This window comes from Peromyscus eremicus, chromosome 20, assembly GCF_949786415.1.
Source record: "Peromyscus eremicus chromosome 20, PerEre_H2_v1, whole genome shotgun sequence".
In the NCBI taxonomy this organism is placed as follows: Eukaryota; Metazoa; Chordata; class Mammalia; order Rodentia; family Cricetidae; genus Peromyscus; species Peromyscus eremicus.
This window is the reverse complement of record NC_081436.1, coordinates 164,758-182,612: the sequence shown is the minus strand read 5'-3', so window position 1 is coordinate 182,612 and position 17,855 is coordinate 164,758. Positions and strand designations below refer to the sequence as shown.

General features: G+C 42.3%; 1 protein-coding gene across 1 annotated transcript in view; it reads left to right on the top strand.

The window, feature by feature from the left end:
* Positions 1-17,855, top strand: part of LOC131897211 (mucin-like protein 2) — a 163,128-nt gene that overhangs the window by 49,984 nt on the left and 95,289 nt on the right. The window contains exon 2 of the mRNA XM_059248127.1: positions 4,110-4,283. The gene's annotated coding sequence lies outside the window, so the exon portion shown is untranslated. The remainder of the gene's footprint in view (positions 1-4,109; positions 4,284-17,855) is intronic.

Below are 17,855 nucleotides of genomic sequence, written 5' to 3'. Positions count from 1 at the left end.
ATTCGGTTTCATTGAATTCTAGAAAGTCTTTAACTTCTTTATTTCTGCCTTGACTTATCTTTCATTCAGCAGCAAAAGTTGTTCAGTTTCCACAAGTTTGTAAGGTTTCTATTGTTGATATCTAGCATTAATCCATGGTGATCTGATAGGATGCAAGGGGTTATTTCAGTTTTTTTTTTAAAGATTTATTTATTTATTATGTATACAGTATTCTGCCTGCATGTACTGCCTGCAAGCCAGAAGAGGGCACCAGATCTCATTACAGATGGTTGTGAGCCACCATGTGGTTGCTGGGAATTGAACTCAGGACCTCTGGAAGAGCAGCCAGTGCTCTTAACCTCTGAGCCATCTCTCCAGGCCCTATTTCAGTTTTCTTGTATCTGTTGAGACTTGCTTTGTGTTTGAGTATGTGGTCAGTTTTGGTGAATGTTTCATGAAGTGCTGAGAAGAATGTATATGTGTTTGAATGAAATGTTCTGAAAATATCAGTTAGGTTCATTTGGTTTATAACACCTGTTAGATCAGTATTTCTGTGCTTAATTTTTGTCTGGATGACCTATCCATGGTGAGAGTGGGGTATTGAAGTCTCCCCACTATCAATTTGTGAGGGTCAATATGTTATTTAAGCTGTAGTAGTGTTTCTTTTACAAAAGTGGGTGCCCTTGTGCTTGGGGCAGAGATGTTAAGAATTGAGACATCATCTTGGTGGATTTTTCCTTTGATGAGTATGTAGTGTCCTTCCCTACCCTTTTTTGATTAGTTTTTGTTTGAAGTCTATTTTGTTAGATATTAAAATGGCTACACTACCTTGCTTCTTAGATCTATTAGCTTGGTATATCTTTTTTTAACCCTTTACTCTGAGGTAATGTCTGTCCTTGACATTGAAATGTGTTTCTTGGATTCAGCTGAAGGATGCATCCTGTTTTCTCATTCATTCTGTTAGTCTTTATATATATTTCATATATATTTTTATATATAAAATTTGACTTTATCATGTAGTATCTTATTTTCTTGATTTTATTATGGAATATCTTATTTTCTCCATCTATAGTGATTGAAAGTTTTGCTGGGTATAGTAGTCTGGGCTGGCATCTGTGGTCTCTTAGAGTCTGTAGCACATCTGTCCAGGTCCTTCTGGCTTTTAGAGCCTCCCACTGATAAGTCAGGTGTAATTCTAATAGGTCTGCCTTTATATGTTACTTGCTTTTTTTTTTCCCTTGTAGCTTTTAATATTTTTCTTTGTTCTGTGCATTTTGTATTTATATTAGTTTGTGGGAATGGATTTTCTTTTCTGGTCCAATCTATTTGGTGTTCTGTATGCTTTTTGTACTTTTATAGACATTGTTTTCTTTAGATTAGGTAAATTTTCTTCAATGATTTTGTTGAAAATATTTTCTGGGCCTTTGAGCCAGGATTTTCTCCTTCTATTGCTATTATTGTTATGTTTGGTCTTTTCATAGTGTGCCAGATTTCTTGGATGTTTTATGTCAGGAATTTGTTAGATTTAACATTTTCTTTGACTGATGTATCTACAATTCCTTCTGTTGTATCTCCAGTGCCTGAGATTCTCTCTTGCATGTTTTGCACTCTTTTGGTGAAGCTTGTCTCTGTAGTTCCTGCTCAAATTCCTAAATTTTTTATTTCCAGAATTCCCTCAGTGTGTGTGTGTGTGTGTGTGTGTGTGTGTGTGTGTGTATGTGTGCATGTGCTTCTATTCCAATTTTCAGGTCTTGAACAGTTTTATTTGTTTTCCTTCAACTGTTTGTTTGCCTTTTCTTCACTTTCTTCAAGGAATTTATTCATTCCCTCTTTAAGGACCTCTAGCATCTTTATATTGTTGGTCTTACGGTCTTTTTCTTGTGCTTCAGCTATGTTGGAATATTCAGGGCCTGCTGAGGTAAATAGCTGGGCTCTGGTGGAGACATACTGTCCTGGTTGTTATTGTGTTTTATGCTGGTGTCTTGCATCTGGATTTGGGATGATTACAGATCTAGGTGCTGATTTCTGGGTTTGTCTTTGTTGGGTGGGTGTTTTGTTCCTTAGTTTCTGTTTCCTCTGGATTTTTGGAGAGTATGATGGCTGTGTGTTGCTTGTTTTACTGGCTGGCTCAGTTGGTATGTTCACAGGTAATGCCTACTGGTGTTGGAGTCTGGGATAAAGTGATGAATAGAGGCGGTGGTGGGAGTGATTTTTAAGAGAGAATGGTCTGTGTGATCCACAAGGAATGTGGGCAGGGAGAGAAAGGAGATTGCAGCTGGTTTTTGTTGCAGTGCAAGGGGTGAGACTGAGGGATCTGGGGGAACAGAGAGTGAGGAGAAGGTCTGAGGGCAGCCTACCTGGTTTTCTGGCAGGCGTGTCCCTGTAGTTGAGCAGAGGGTGCCTGCTGGATTTGGGGACTGGGATATGTCAGTGAGTAGGGAGAGAGAGGTTAGGAGGTGATGGTCTGTGGGGTCCACAGGAGATGTGGGCAGTGGGGAAAGGAGAAAAGGAGATTGCAGCTGGTGCTTTGTTGCAGTGCAAGTGGTGAGACTGAGTGACTGAGTCTAGGGGAGGGGGAGAGAGAGAGAGAGAGAGAGAGAGAGAGAGAGAGAGAGAGAGAGAGAGAGAGAGAGAGAGAGAGAAGCTTGTGGATGCCTACCTAGAAGTTTTCTCTTCTGAAGGGAATGGCTGTGGAGTGTGTAGGGTATTGTAGAGACATGACAGGAGTATAGGTAGGAGAAGTGCTGGTGATACCCCAATAGTGGTGTCCACATGAGTCTCTTTCAGTGCAGACAACTTGCTCACCATCTGTTAACTGTCAGGCATTAGGCACACTGACTGAATTCCACACAGACCTGCTTCCAAAGAGATGCCTGTCATGGAAGGATCGGAGGTGGGTGGAATGGGCTGAATCATTCAGTGCTCACCTGTGTTTCTTGAGAGCCTGTAATGGTTCAGGGCTGTTCTAAACACTGTAGGCTCAATGGTTAAAAGAGCCGACTGATACTTCTATCTCCATTTGTTTGCTTCCTAGTAAAGAAAGAAAATGAGTAAGTTGTGCATAGCCAGGGAGAAATGCGAAGGACAAAAATACAGCAGGAAAATGTCAGGGAAAGTTGACATGTTAGAAAGGCTGGCCAAGAAAACTCTGACTAAAAGGTGACATGTGAGTCAGGATCTGTGGGACATGCAGGAGTGAGCCAGTAAGCTACCTGGGAGAAGTGTTCTAGGAAGAAGGAAAAACAAGTCCTGGGGCAGGAACACGACTGATATACCTGAGGAACAGCCAAGAAGACAGTGCAGATGGAGCAGAATTACAGAGATCACCACTGGACATGAGCAAGGCAGGAATGGCATCTTGGCCCTGGAGTACTTTGTAGGTTACTGGAAAGACTGTCTTTTTCCTGGGTTATGTGGGATGATGCCATGTGGAGGGCTTTCAGGGCAGAGATGACAACGTATGTGGTAATTTTAGAATGGCTGCTGTGTTTAGTAGTCCTGAGCAGAGGCAAGGATGGAAAACCAGAGACCAGTTAAAAGGAAATTATAGAAATCCAGGTGAAAGGTGGTGGTGGCTTTGGTGGGTTGGTAGCAGAGAAGGAGCAGGAAGTGTAGGGGTTCAGAGAGGAAGAAAGTGAGGAGGGTTATTCTGGGTCAGGCCAGGGATGAACCAGTAGAATGGCCAGTAGAAATATTTGTGAAATTGCAGGTATTGCACTGTGACTTATGAAGAGGGTATGTGGAAGGGACTATGAAAAATACATTCAGGAAGGAAAAGACAGCTAGGCCATGGTTCACCTTGAATGGAAGTGCCACTATATATCTTCCTGCCTTAAGCCTATAAGGTTTTAATGTGAAGGGAGCCAGAGAAAAACTTCTAACTTACCTTCTTTACTCATTTTATTCACTGTAAGTCGTCTTACTACCAGTCCTATAGGCTCGCTCTCATAGTCCAGGCGTTTACTCTTGGAAACGTTCTTTATTCTCTGGTTTTAGGCCCCCTCCATGCTGTATTTCATCTTGGGAAGCCTCAAAGCTTTTCCTTCTATATTTGCCTTCTTTTTACTTTCTTTCTCCATTCTGACCTTTGTGCTCAACCTGCAGCTAAAACTCTTTCCTTCTGTGTTCAGACAGGAGTGATCAGAGGGATGAACAGGCCACAGCCTCCTGGGCAGAAGTAGCCCCTTTGGGGTCATAGAAATTGTCTTCTACAAGGAGGAAACATCCTACATCATGAAGTAGAATGGTACCATCCCAGAAGATGCTCCAACCCAACACTTCAGCCAAGTGCCAAACAGTTGCAGGTGAGGGTGTCCTCTGATTGGCATTGGCAACCATGTCTTCCTACTCCTTCCCTGGTCCCAGGACCAACCATCAAGGTGGTTCTGATGTAGGGTGGGGTGAGAGGACTATAGTCTTTGTTGATGTGGATGGGTCTCTGTTTCTTGAGATTAACTTGTCTATCCTCTTGCCCCAGAGCAGGTCCTATGTCATGTGGCTCAATTAGAGGGTTGGGAGAAGTTTCCAAGAGTTCCTGGAACCTGTCCCAGGAAATCCTGGAGCTTGTTGCACAGCCTGCAGCCAGCTCAACAGTTTGGAAAGTGCCTTTCCCAACCAGTTCTGTTGGTCTGAGCCTCTTTTAGGCAGCTCAGATGGTCTGAGAATGTATTTCAGCAGTTATTACTGCTTTTATATGCTCGGGGAAGAAGGGGCCTAGAGTAGCTGGTCAGTTTCAGGGGCTTCCTGAAGTTTTTGAGTTATTTTCTTCCTGAACTTATGGAGCTTTCCTGCAGGATGGAATATTTTTTTAGCCTCTCTTTAGAATATTATGTGTCTTAATAATGAACTTCCCTCTAAAATGGATGGTTTTATCAGGAGGTAATTGCTGCAAGGCATCCTTAAACAGGTGTGTGAGCCTAGAGAGGTCTTGTAATTAGGGCTGTAGTCTTGCCATTAATTTATACTTGCTTTCTGACTCCCAAGAAGTTGCTTATTTAATTTTATTTTTAAATCCTTTAAATAGGACATCTCCTCAAACACCTTCCAAAGCAGTTGTGAAACAAGGACACACACAGCATTGACACCACTTGAATGATTATTTTGTTGCCCACTGGACTTGGCTTGGCAAACCAAAAGATGCACAAAATGTTTTCCTAGTACTTAAGGAGATTCCAGCATGACAAGATCTGGGACCATCAAAGAAAAAACTATTTAATGACTTGTTTGGAACTTTTGAGTCAGATTTGTTTTGGAAGGATACATTTTTTTCTAATTGTAGAAAGTATTATGGAGACTGTGTTGTTTATTAGAAGGCTACCTCATTGCCAACCACATTTCAACTGCAGAACTGACTATTCACATAAAATGAGCTAAAGAAGGGTTATAAATATGTCACCTTACAGCAAACTGTAAAAAAATGGAAAAAAATTGTAACAAGTGAGTTAAGTAATGGTCAAGTTTTTCTACCAAATGATTTGTGAAAGGGCTTTTATTCTTTTTTTTATTCTTTTTTTTTTTTTTTTTTTTTTTAGCATTTTCTGGGTTTTAGAAATATATGTTGGGTTTTGGACCTGTAGAGTTAGGTAGTTTTGGAAGAATGGAGGGAACGTGCACTCAAGTCCAAAGACCTATGGATGAACTTCTGTGTTACTATTTGTGATAAACTGAGTGATTTTTGGAGCAATTGCTCATCTATCTCAGTTCCCGGCTCTAACACATGTGAGTGATAATGCAGAACTATTATGACATTGAAGGAGCAAACACACAAACATGCCTCCTAAGTGCTGTAAAGCTGATTGAGATTCTTCCCTTCAAAGGAAGAAGACTCTCATCTGTTTGGCACTTACTTTTTGTCCAACACTGGGGACAGAGAGTGCATGTGGCAGGTCCTTACCATTAAGGAAACTAAAGGTTATTATGAGATTAAAGTTGTGTTATGAGACTTGAGAGTTGAGATTTTTTAGGACTAATTTCTTAGGTTTCAATAATGAAGAGGGTTCACTTCACTTAATAAATGCATGGACAGAACTTGGCAGTTACTTACTACCTGAGAGCTTGGGCCTGGGAGTTAAAACTGTGCGTAGCCTTACCCACAGTTGGGAAGGCAAAGGGACAGAGAATTGTGACTGCATCAATGCCCTGAGTATATGTATGTACTGTGTGTGTGTGTGTGTGTGTGTGTGTGTGTGTGTATTGTATACTGAAGAGGGAAAAACCCTGCCTCCAGATCCCAAGCCGTCTCCATAGCATATTCAACAAGTAAGCAGGATCTGAATCTAATATTTGGGAGGCTGAGATAAGAGGAATGGGAGATCCAGGACAGCCTGGGCTACATACTGAACCCTGCAACTCCCTTATTTTTGTCAACAGAAGCAAAGTTAATATCTATACAAGGCTTTTCTAAGAGGGAACTAAACTCTGACATCACCTCTGGAACTGTCACACAGCAGATTCTTTCTAAATGTCACCAAATGGTCCTTCTCTTCTCTAATCCTCCTGGCCCCAGGAATAAATGAGATATAGTCACATAATTGAGGATGAGTTTGGAATTCAGAACACTTATTTTACATAACATTTTCATTACTTTATATCAAAATTCAGGAAAATGTTATCCCTGTCTTAGAGTTTCTATTGCTGTGAAGAGACATCATGATCATGACAACTCTTTTAAAGGAAAACATTTAATTGAGACTGGCTTATATAGTTCCAGAGGTTTCATGAAGCATGGTGGTGTGCAGGCATGGTGCTAGAGAAGGAGCTGAGAGTTCTACACCCAGATTGGCAGGCAACAGGAAGGGCAAGTGAGCCACACTAGGCCTGGCTTAAGCATCTGAGACCTCAAAGCCTGGTGACACACTGCCAACAAAACCACACCTCCTCCAACAACACTATACCTCCTAATAGTGCCATTCTCTGGACCTATGGGGGGGCCATTTTCTTCCAAATCGCCACAATCCAAAATTATAGGATTTGGGGTATGTTGTGGTTTGAACATGAAGTGTCTCCCATTGGCTGATATGTTTAAACACCTGGTCTCCAGCTGGTGGTGCTGTTTGGGAGGTAGTGGAACCTATGGGAACCTATTCAGAGGAAGTGTTTTGCTCTGGGAAGGCTTTGAGGTTTTATAGCCTGGATACACTTTCTGTATCCTCTATGCCTCCTAAATACCAGGCTGGCCTTAAGCTCCTATGCTGCCATGGCCATACTTCCCCACCAGGATGGACTGAAGCCCAAATAAACTCTTCCTCCCCTAATTGCCTCCCCCCCCCCCCACCAATGTATTCTATCACAGTTAGGGAAAAGTAACCAATACAGAGTAGAATTGGCTATGTATATTAAGCAAAAGAGACACAGGGTGTGTATCTTGTGGTGATATTTTATTTGTGCACCCCAATAAAGCTTGCTTGGAGATCAGAGGACAAAGTGAGCCACTATATTAAACATAGAGGTCAGGCAGTGGTAGCACACACCTTTGATCCTAGCATTCAGGAGGCAGAGATCCATCAGATCTGTAAGGTCAAGGCCACACACTAGGAACAGAGACAGGCGTGGTGGAACACATCTTTAACCCCAGCACTAACCATAGAGTTCTGGAGGTCTGTATAGACAGACAGGAAGTGATAGAGCTGGGCAGAGATAGGAAGTGATGTAGCTGGATGAAGAAAGGAAGTAAGATGGCAGGGCACAGAAGGTATATAGGCGTGAGTATATAGGAAGTAGCTCTCTCTTGGCTGAGGATTTCCTAGCAGTAAGAATGTGCCTGGCTTCTTTCTGGTTCTCTGATCTCTCAGTTTTTACCCCAATATCTGGCTCTGGGTTTTTTTTTTATTAATAAGATCATTTAAGATTTGTCTTATAATATGTATCTGGTGAGGAGCTAGCCTGCGTAATGTTTTGCAGTCTAGAGCTTCTGACTTTCAGCATGAATGTTTGCTGATGCTTGTTTTCTGGCATTGTTGTGTGGAAACTTACTCTAAGTTGAAACATATCCTAGAGGGATGCCATTAAGACTCCTGAAATTCTAAAAGGAAGCTTCTTCAGATTCAGGAAATAAATCAAATGTCTCAGGAAATCCCTGAAACTTACCAGATTCATAATGTCCTTCCCTTCCCAAGGTTATACACAGACATCAAGGAGTATTCAAAAACAAGACTCTCTAATCTGTTGAGCATCCTGCAAGTCATGCCCAGGGATCTAGGGCTCTAGCTTTCATGAGTTATCATCTATGCTGGGGTGGGCTTCCAGAGATGCAGCTGCCTTTTTGTCTTACATATTCCTATAAGTAACCTATTGTGGAATATTATTTTAACTAGGCAAAGATGTATTATTACATTTGTTTATGCTGCCTTTGTTAACGATGTAAAGATGTGTTGCCTTTGTTTATGCTGCATTTGTTTTAAGATGTACTGCATTTGTTTCACCTTGCCTGACTAAGACACCTGATTGGTCTAATTAATAGCTGAATGGCCAATAGCTGTGAAAGGATAGGCAGGACTGGTGGGCAGAAGAGCGTAAATAGGAGGAGGGATCTAGGCTTGAGAGAAGAGAGAGAAGACTGAGAGAAAAGAACAAAGGAGAAAGAGAGGGACATGCCTGGGGCTAGAAGCCAGGCTGCCAGCCAGCCAGAAATGAGAAGCAATGAAAATAAGATATACAGAAGAAGAGAAAGGTAAAAAGCCCCAAGGCAAAACATAAAGAGAAACAGATTAAAATAAGGGCTAAGATAAGGCTGAGCATTCATAACTAATAAGAAGTCTCCATGCCACGATTTGGGAGTTGGTTGGTGGCCGAAAAGAAAGCCTGCTACAGTAACCCCTCATCCATACTCCATTAGTGAGGGATACCAGCTCCTTCTTATTCCCCCAGGGTATTAGAGCAGGGAGAAATGAGAAATTTATATATAGAGTATATAAATAAATATATATATATATATATATATATATATATATATATATAGAGAGAGAGAGAGAGAGAGAGAGAGAGAGAGAGAGAGAGAGAGAACACAGGATAGCCTCGGGAGGGCCTGGGTCCACCAGCCCCTTCTGTCTCTAATAAAAGGCTTTTTAAAGGAATGTCAAGGGGTGAGGCAAAAGACCTCCCCCCAGCACAGCCAAGTGTAGACCATCCCAAACACATGGTGACCATGTATGTGGTCCAGCCATCCACTAATGCAGCCCTGTTGTGTAAAGCAAGCTCAGATCTCACTAGAAAAACCTTTGTGGGCTCCCACACAGTAGGTAACTCCAGTAAACATATTAGTTTGCTGAGTGGCAGTTTTTTGTGGGTTCTCTGAGTGAGTAGACTTATTATATTCACGTCTTCTCAGGAATAGTGTCATCCAAAACATATGATGCTTGTTCTTGGTCCATGATCCATCCCTTGCCACCATCTGCTTACCTCTGCATTGATTGTCCCCTCTTGTTGGAGGTTTTTGCTTTTTTGTAGGGCCCGCCACCCAGCTCCCAAATAAGTCACACATGGAAGCTTGTTATACTTATGAATGCGCGGCCTTAGCTTGCTTGGCTTAGTTTCTAGCCAGCTTTCCTTATCTTAAATTATCCCATCTACCCTTTGCCTCTGTGCTTTTCCTGTTCTCTAACTTCTGTAAATCTTACCCCGTGGCTTGCTGTGTAGCTGGGTGGCTGGCCCCTGAAGTCTTCCTCTTCCTCTGGCTCCTAGATGTTAGATCCCTCCTCCCAGTTTTCTCCTTCTATATATACTCTCTGCCTGCCAGCCCCACCTATCTTTTCTCCTGCCTTGCTATCGGCCAGTTCTTTATTAGAACATCTCAGGTGTTTTACACAGGCACAGTAACACAGCTTCACAGAGTTAAACAAATGCAAATGAACAAAAGTAACACACCTTAAAATATTCTATTACATTTTCCCTCTTTTTGTTTAAATAAAAATAAAGGTTTTAACTTTAACATAGTATAACTATATACAACAAAAACAATTATCAAGTAGGAATTATATTTGCAATATTTTGTCCATTTGTAGTTAGCATATTCAAAGAAAATAATGTATTATCTATCCTATCTTAGTGAATCCAAAGTTTTACACTGAACTTACTTTCTATCATAACTAAGGAAAACTGCAAGTATAACTATTTAGTCTTCAACTCCATCAAAGACCCAGAAGGATGCAATATTATCTAACAACAGAGACATTTGGCTGTCTGAACATTCCCCTCTGGTTGCATCCTCTGGCCTGCCTTACTCTCTGGCTTCTATATCAGTTTGGGCAATGGGAGACATTGGTTGAGATAAGAGGATGGATTGAGAGGGAAGTCCAGGCATTTGTTCCTACTTCTCACCCCCTGCTTTGGCTGTGTGCTTCTCATATGGCTTTCAATAATGTCTTCCTGCTTTTCATGTCCTCTGGTCTCTGAGCATGAGTTGGACCTACTGATTCTCTTCTGACAAACAGAAGATAACAAAAAGGTTTAGTTTACAAAATGCTGCAGATTTGTGTTTGCTAAACAGCACATTGGTTGTGTTATTTTGCTTGCTTGATTAAGGCAAGCTGCCATGGCATAAGCACATCCCTTGGCAAAGAACAGAGGACAGCCTCAGACTGTGCCAGGAAGGCCAGGAGTATTTCAGCCTAAGTCTTTGAGGGACTGAATCTGCCAACAATCACATGATTAAACTTGGGCATGGAATGTTCTGTAATCTAGTTCTCCTGTGATTGTAGCCTTGTCAGAGACTGTGAGTCAGAGGACAGCGAAGCTGCACCTGGGCTCCTAACCTCCAATAACACCACCATAAGAAATAGTGTTTTAAGGTGCTGAATTTTGGAATATCTGTTTTGCAAATAGATTAAATTTACATGTTAATGGCTGTACTCTTGATGAATATGGCTTGTGTCTGGTGACTTTAGACCTAGAGCCTAAGCTTTCAACCAGTCTCAGGGAACGCCATTTCCTCTCATTGCTTTTCAGTATTAGGGATGGTAGTGGCTTTCTTCTGTTGCTAGTCCTTTTATCTTTGCAAAAAAAAAAAATTGAAAAAAATTGATAACTCTTTAAAATTCCCTTCCAAGAATGCTGCTCTCTGTTAGAACTCCAACGGATCGTTCTACTATATATTTCTATACTATATATTTTCATACTAATATATTTCAATTTGTCAAAGTCTCTGAAGGTCAGATCCTTCATACATTCAAAACACAGACCTAAGATACATATTACCACTATGGCTAACATGGAAAGATATATTTTCCTCATTTTTGCAGGATTGCCCAGGTTCTGCTGTACTCCCCTGATGCCCTAATCTTGTAACTTGGCCAATGGAGCAGGTGTGCAGATGTAGCAGTGGAGTGGAATTACTTCAAAAGGATAATTCCGTACAACATCTTTATGTGCTAATTAATGCTCTTAGGTCTCTGTAAATGTTAATTCCACTGAATATCCTTAGTGACCCCAAAAGATATGAAATATTAAGGCCCTCACTGTATAGATGAGGCAATTAAAGTAAAGATAGGTTAAAGGGCCGGTATGTGATGACACATGCTTATGAGTGGCAATGCTGGGTTTCAAACACCAGCTTTCTGGCTTCAGAGTGTTACAACATCACTTCCTGCTGGAATGACAAATTTGATTTTATAGTAAATAGACAGTTCTCTTCAACATTACATAGCTCTCATCTTAACTATTGCTTGGAAGAGGTCAGTCTCATTCCGTACAGGAGTTTAGTTGATTGAGTGAGACCTGTCCATGATATGAAGGACAATCTGATCTATTCAAAGTTAATCTCATCAAAACAGCCTCTTAGAAACATCTTATATAATTTTTGACTATATATCTGAGCTTTGTGGCCCAGATGTATTGGTACCTTTAAGACTTTGATTGTGGGAAATGTATTGAACACCAGTGGGTCCCAGATATCAAAAGATATGTGATATGCAGTACCAGGAAGTGTTTCCTAGCCCATAAGAAGGATTCTCTTGCCGGGCAGTGGTGGCGCACGCCTTTAGTCCCAGCACTCGGGAGGCAGAGCCAGGTGGATCTCTGTGAGTTCGAGGCCAGCCTGGTCTCCAAAGCGAGATCCAGGAAAGGCGCAAAACTACACAGAGAAACCCTGTCTCGAAAAACCAAAAAAAAAAAAGAAAAAAAAAAAAAAAAGAAGGATTCTCTTGACATTATTGGTTTCCCAAGGCAAAGTAGTGATGATATCCACAGAGTCCAAAGGGACCAATGGGCTTTTTCTCCTCTTTCCTATGGGCTAAACAGGAGGCATCTTCATGACTCCTATGTGATCCAGATAGAGAGTTGGAATCAACAACCAGGGTTAGGGGACTGCAAATCTCAACACCTACAGGAGTCAATCAGGCAACATAAATTAGCCCTGCAGCACAGGTATAGGTCAGGCAACAGCACAGGCACAATGGTGGGTGGAAAAGTCTCTCATTTTCCAGAGATCAGGAAGAAGTGGAAGAGCTGGAGCATGGGCAGGAAAGTATTCAGCTGCATCTTCCTCTGCTTGTGGTTGCCAGATGTTCTCATTCTCTAAAAGAGGTCAGAATCTGAGTTTTTATGTGAAGTCTTCTCACCTTTTTCTTTTTTGAACATTGTATATAATATTTTATTGTTTAATATTAAAATATTAATTTTGAATCTGATAATCATATTTACCATGCACATGAGGTTTTGAAATGTGTATAAACTATGGAATTGCTAAATGCAGCTAATTACAAGATGCTTTACCTACTTTACATTTTAGAACAACTTCAGACATATAAGGAATTGTTGAAGAGAGTACAAAGAATTTCCACATTCTCTTCTAGGTCTACAAAGGACTAGAGTTCCATATGCTGATGTTGAGTCATATTTGCTTTGTCATTCTCTGCCTTTGTCTTTTCCAGAGCCCTTTGGGAATTAGAGTTGTGTTTTTAATAGATATGGCAGAAAGCTTCTTCAGAAATGACCCTTTGTGGTCTTCATGATGATAAGCCTAAGTTCTTATGTCTCTAGGAACAAAGGTTTTCCTGCAGCAATAGCTCCTCTTCCTCTTCCCTCTTTATTTTGGATTTTGGAGATTTCACATAGTACTTTACACATGCTAAGCATTTACAAATTTGTTACCCATTAAACTACACCCCAGCCCTGTTTTTACTTTTTATTTTGAGACTAAGTTTCTGGTTTTGAATTTAGTCTGTATGTGACTAGGCTTTGAACTTGTGATCCTCCTGCATTAGTCTCTCTATCACATAGGGTTATAGGCTTCTGCCACCATGTCTGGCTTAATCTCATTCCTGTTTGGATTTGAATGTACCTCAAAGGTTTACATGTTAAAGGCTCAGACCAAGGGTCATTCTATTAGAGAACATCATGGACCTTTAGAAATTAGGGCTGAGTTGAATGTTCTTAGGGTCATCGATAGTGTGTCTTCAGAGGGGATTGTGGAATACAGCCCCCTTATCCCTACCTCCTTGTTCATGCAGTAAGCAGTTTCCTCTCTATTGTCTCTTCATCAGTTCCATCTAGCACTTCTATCAGACACCCAAAGTAATAGGTTCACTTAGTGTGCAACTGTAAGACAAAGTGACCCTTTGTCTTTGTTTTAGGTATCCAGACATTTTGTTAAAGTAACACTTTCTTTCTGTGTTTAGAAAGGTGATAAAGATAACAGAATGACCTTGAAAGTAGACATTGAAGATGACTGAGTCATTACTATATTAAATCCCTGAATGACTCTCTGGAGAAGACCATCTCCTGACTAGCAAGTGAGGTGGTACTTTAGCCAATCTGTTCTGTAGGACTTAGCTTTCTTTACCTAACATATCCCTGATGCCTGGGACACAGGCTCTCCTAAGAGGTGTTCTCTGGGCTCCAGTCTGGAAATTGCCTGAACATCAGTCTCGAGTAAGTACCCTGGTGGAGAGAGAGAAGCCACTCTTTTCTTGGACTTGAACCTTCTATCTGAGAGTCCCATGGCTCTTTATTTGATTTAGACTTGGAGGGGATAGAAGAAACATATCTTATCCTTCTCCTATGTCCTGGAAAATAGCTTATGCCTTTTGTGGTGTTTTGACAGAGAATCTCTCTACATTCCAGTCCAAGCAGAGCCCTGAACTCCTGATCCTCTTGTGTTAACCTCCAGAGTGCTTTGAATAAAGGTTTGTATGTCCCACCTTGCCTGGCCCCCAAGTAACTTGTTTGAGCAATGCATTTTCCCTAGAACTTGTGGCCGTGAGGATTTCATTATTGTCCTCCACGAGGCAAGGGATTATAGACGATCCTAGGGTTGACTGAGCTGAGCTTATCTTCCAATTGCTAAATAGGCCCCAGAGTTGAGGGCACAGTATTGTAGGGCTCTAGAGGTAAGTGGTTCTTCATGGACTAAGGGGGATCTGAGGCCTATGATTTCCAGCTGAAGGCCTTAGAGCTAATTCCAGGGTGGTGGGGAAAGCCCTATTCAATACTCTGATGCTTCCTATCCTCCCTCCTTAAGGAATTCACAGACAGGCTTCAAATTTGATGCCCACAGCATGGCATCACACAGGAAGAGTAGGTAATATGGAAACAAGTTCAGTGATTGAGGTCTAGTCACTGAAGACATGGCAAAAGGTAGTATAAATGATCAAACTTGTTCTGGCCTCTGTTGTTTGGGAAGGCCCTGTCTGACTCTGAGATTCATTGAGAAGCATTAGGTGCCTACCTAAGTCTTGCAGGGAGTTTCTCTCTCCCTCCCCTTGGACTCCCAGTCAGGCTGCCTACCCCACCCTCCTCAAAGAACGCACACATAGTCTTCAAATTTGATGCTTTCTGTTTAACAGCTAAAATTTCATTTTCTTTCAAATTTTCAAATTTCAGTTCGAAGTTTACATTTTAATTTTAATGTTTTATGCTGTAATCATAAAGCCTGGTTCTCTTGGACATCATTAATCATCTGTTCCTCCTATCTTTAGCATCTTCTTAGTTTTATTGTTAGTGTCATGAATACCATCCAGAACATCTATAAAATGGTGTGTGTGGGGGAGATATAGAGGAAAAAGGAGATAATGAAAGATTAGAGGCAGGGAGATGGGGAAGGAAAGGAGGGAGGTGACATGAAGGAGCTTCAAAGACCCCAGGAACCAGCTTCACCCCTTTCTCCACCCTTTGCCTTCCTCTCCTAGCTCCATCTTCTGCCTTCAAAACAAACTGATGTCCTGCAGAGATACCCAGAAACTAAGGTATGGTTTTAGATTCAGTGGAGCCTGAAGGATCCAACTTCTTCCCAGGGGGAAGGGATGGGTACAGGCAGGTAGCCCAGTGGAAAGGCCTGGGTTGAGCCAGGGAGAACCAGTATCAGGCAGTGATAGACATTTGAATGTTAATGGGAAATTAGAGACATTTGAAACCAAAGTGAGGACACTGTCAGTGGTGGAGCTGTGCCCTTTGCAGGTCTCATGGTAGGGGTGGTGATGGAGGCTGGATCTGAGGGAGGAGTGGGAATGCTCATACTGGGCCCCACATGGCTGATCTTGGGACACACTCACCTTTACTCATGCCTTTTAACTCTTCAGTATTGGAGAATAATGACTTTTTCATTCCCTTCATAGCTTCTTCTCCCATCTGAGCTTTTTCTGCTTTGGATTTAAATTTAAGGCAGAAGAGTTCACATCAGCAAAACTAACTTCATTTGTACTCATGATTCTTACCTCCTACCTGAGTCCAGGGCATCATGGGCAACACTTTGCTGAGAATCAATATTTCCCTCTCCCAGGGGAAGGCTGACAGGAGGACACACAGAAAAACCTATTGTAACACACAAAATCTCTGGGGAGGTTGTTGTGTACAACTGCCTCTGTCTCCTCCGGAGGTCATACTTGTGCCCCTGGGATCGTGCCTGAGAATGAGGCTGCCCCAGAAGTCAAAATCCTGGCACCGATAGAGACCTACCCAGAGGGCTACAATTTTGCTTCTTCCATGGTTTTTTTTTTTTTTTTTTTCCTCATTGGCAGGCCCAGGGGCTGCTGCATTTCCTGTTTTGGCAGATGTCTCATGGGATGCTGCAAGAGGGTAACAGGGTAAAAGAAGTAATAGCTGCTCAACCTGACCCTAGAAGACGTGACTGGCTTACCTCTTCAAGCTCTGGCTTTGGAACTCACTCTCTGTGAGATGGTTCTGGTCTTCTGCTTCCCTGTGGACTTCCCCCATTTCTTTAGGGCCTTTTAGAGTGAATTAGAATTCAGGGAGATCTTTCATGTTGGCAGGAAAGATCACATCACTTTAAAGAGATTCCCCCACTTTTCATCTCTTATGCTGGCTTCCCTAGTCCCTAGGATCTTGCTCTGCAATCTTTCATCTATTTCTATTTCTTCTTTCACATGATTCATTTACCCTTAGCCCTGGGAGCTAGTGTAGGGAGGGGGAAAGACTCACCTTTCCCTGCTCCTGGGGCAGAGGCAATCTCTGGATCATCTACAAAGGAGGGAAGAAGGACCATGTTAAATAGAGAGCAGTGGTTAAGCCCTATCCCATTAACTGCCCAGAGTTCTCTGAGCTCAGGACTGGCCCTGGAGAGATGGGAATGAAATCTCTGATTTGCTCTGGTTCTACTAGAAATGCTTTTAGACGTTTAATCTGAATCCCTCTTTCTATTGTTTCCTCTGTGGCCTCAGTTACTCATGTCTACATGAAAATGGAATCATTCTCTTTGATAGGTTACTGGTCATACAAATCTCATAATGAAAAGGGAAGAGACTTGATCTGTTGTGGTGATGGAGCAAGACTGTCTCTTCTCAATGGATATATGGACTCTAGCCCCTCATATCTTTGTTTATCTAGTGAATACAGCACATAGAATGCATCTGTCAGCATTTTAGAAGGTGGGAACAAAGCTGTGAGATGTGAGGAAAGCTGACAGTCCATGGGACAGTTGGAGGAATAAATATGATGACGTTAATGGTAGCTCTAGTAAGGGAAAATTCAGGAGGCTATACAATACAACACAACACAACACAATACAACAAAACAAAACAAAACAAGACAAGACAAGAACCACAACTGTTCTGTGGCTTCAGTAAGGCTGCTCTGAGGAGATGCATTCACATAGAGAGGCAAAGGACAAATGTGTGAAAATTGGGTGGGAGGGTGGTTGGCACTGCCTGGGTGAAAGGACAGGGTGAGGAACAGGGAGAAGGATGCATGAAAGTCTTAGGGGTGAAAATGGCTCAGCTTATTGAGGAGAAAATGATGTCAGAGTGGGCAGACTCATTGAGGGGATGGGACTGTAGCAACAGGATCAGGGCTGAGCATGGGGAGTCTTTTGAAGAATGAGTGGTGGCAGAAGCACATTTAGGAGCACTGCCTCTGCTGAGGAAGGGACACGGGGAATCAAGGCAGGGGACAGTTTCCCAGGGCCTATAATGCTGAATGCAGGACAAGGGTCAATAAGGCTGAGTGCTAGGAAAGGGTCATACTCATGGGCCCAGGCCAGTGGCCCAGCTAGAGTTGACAGGAAGAGGAGAGCAGCCCGTCTCATGCTTCTGTGAACTCAGGAGTGTCCACTCAGGGCGTGCTGCAGAGGCCTCAGAGATCCTCTGGTCTAGGTGTCTCTACTGCTTGCCTGGACCTCTTTTAATCATGACAGAGACCACTGGGAACCAGCCTCCCGTTGGTGTGTTTGCTCCTCCTCTTCCACCTCTCCCACCTCAGAACCATCTGCTAAGTCTACAGGAGCCAGCCTGGTTGGTGCTTGTCTTTCCTCTAGGTAGGTCCCGGATAGGTGTTCTGGAACCATCCTGATTGGCATCTTTTGCTCGCCCTTCCCTTTGCCATTGTGCTTATCACCCAGGCTTCCATGTCTGATGACATCTGGGGTCCAGGTGAGACTGTGAGGGGTTTTGGGGGAAGGCTGTGGCAGGAGTACTTTGATGAGTCATTTCTCC